Source organism: Austrofundulus limnaeus, unplaced genomic scaffold (genome assembly GCF_001266775.1).
Source record: "Austrofundulus limnaeus strain Quisiro unplaced genomic scaffold, Austrofundulus_limnaeus-1.0 Scaffold173, whole genome shotgun sequence".
NCBI classification, from domain to species: Eukaryota; Metazoa; Chordata; class Actinopteri; order Cyprinodontiformes; family Rivulidae; genus Austrofundulus; species Austrofundulus limnaeus.
The window spans coordinates 584,107-585,484 of NW_013952575.1; positions in this window are offsets into that span (position 1 = coordinate 584,107).

The following is a 1,378-nucleotide window of genomic DNA, read 5'->3' on the forward strand; positions in this document are numbered from 1 at the left end:
AACAGGTGGAATTTACGCAGCTCATTTACACACTTTTCCTGAAGGTAGAAGAGTTTGTTGAATCTGACGTGACATGTTCGTACGAACCCTTTGTACGAACAAAAGTAAGAGAAATTTAGGATAAGAATGCGAACATGTTCTTGCATGAGGCCCAGTGTGTGTTCCGGTCTGAACATAGTGTGTCCAACTTGAGGCGTTTTGGCCACTCAAAACGCGTTCGGTGTGAACGTAGCATGACATCGTCGCCCTTTGACCACTTCTAATCCGGAAATGAACAAGCATTCAGCCGGTACCAGTGAAAGTGGTTCTCCATTTAAAAAAACATGACCTTGAGGATTTTCTCTTGACACCAGCTTTCATAACCTTACTGGTTTCTACACCAAGGCCAGGAGATTCCACTTTCCCTTACTTCCCTTCGGACAACTTCCATCTGCACAAACCAGTGCAACTGAAAAGGAGCATTTAATACAGAGACATCTTTCTGTTTGTGTGACTGCACACCAGCTGAACTTGGACCACAGTGTGTTGTCTCCTGGTGTGAGTTCGCTTGATGGATCAGTCCCTTATGCACTCATGAATGCAGTTTGGAAGCATGTTCAAAAAGGGGCTTGTTTTTAATTTGTGAAAAATGTGTTTTCAGTTGTGCTTTGTCTTGGGTGAAGACTAATGTCATACATTATTTCTCCATCGGTTCTGGTTCAGATAACAGCTCTGAAAAATAACTGAGAGCAAATGACTCTGTCGGACAAACAGCGGTTCAAGTGGAGTCACTTTGGAAAAGAGATTTAACAGAAGATCTTGTCCAGAAATAACAAAGCGCTGTGGAGTGGGCAACAGCCCGAAGCCTTCACAGCCAAAACTTTAGGAACCTTTAAAGGACATCTCACAACTCAGCACAGCTCATCCCTGAAAATTTCAGGTATATTACGCAGTGTTTTGTAAAAATAAAAAAAGCCTGTTTCTTTTTAAAAACCTGTGTGAAAATAACCCATCAAGACAAGTTACTATAATTAAAGAGATTGAATTAACTTAAAGGTTTTACACATTACCTTGGCTCTAGCCTCACAAAAAAAAGGTGGACCCATTTGGGCACTTTTGATAATAATAGATCCCACCCACAGCGTCCCACTAAATCAGGTTTTTGGAATTTTGAATATATAATAAATTATCGGTTATTTTTTTTATTTTTGTTTATAGAGAAAACTATGCTATAACATGCATACAGCTTAAACAGATAAAAAATATGTAGTTTTCCATTTTTATCTTTTTCATTTGGATGGCTGAGTGCGCAAGGATTTACCAGACTTGTTTTAATGACAATTACACAAAGTTTTTTTTTTCTTTTAAAACTACAAATTAGCTTCTCTGAAGATAACTT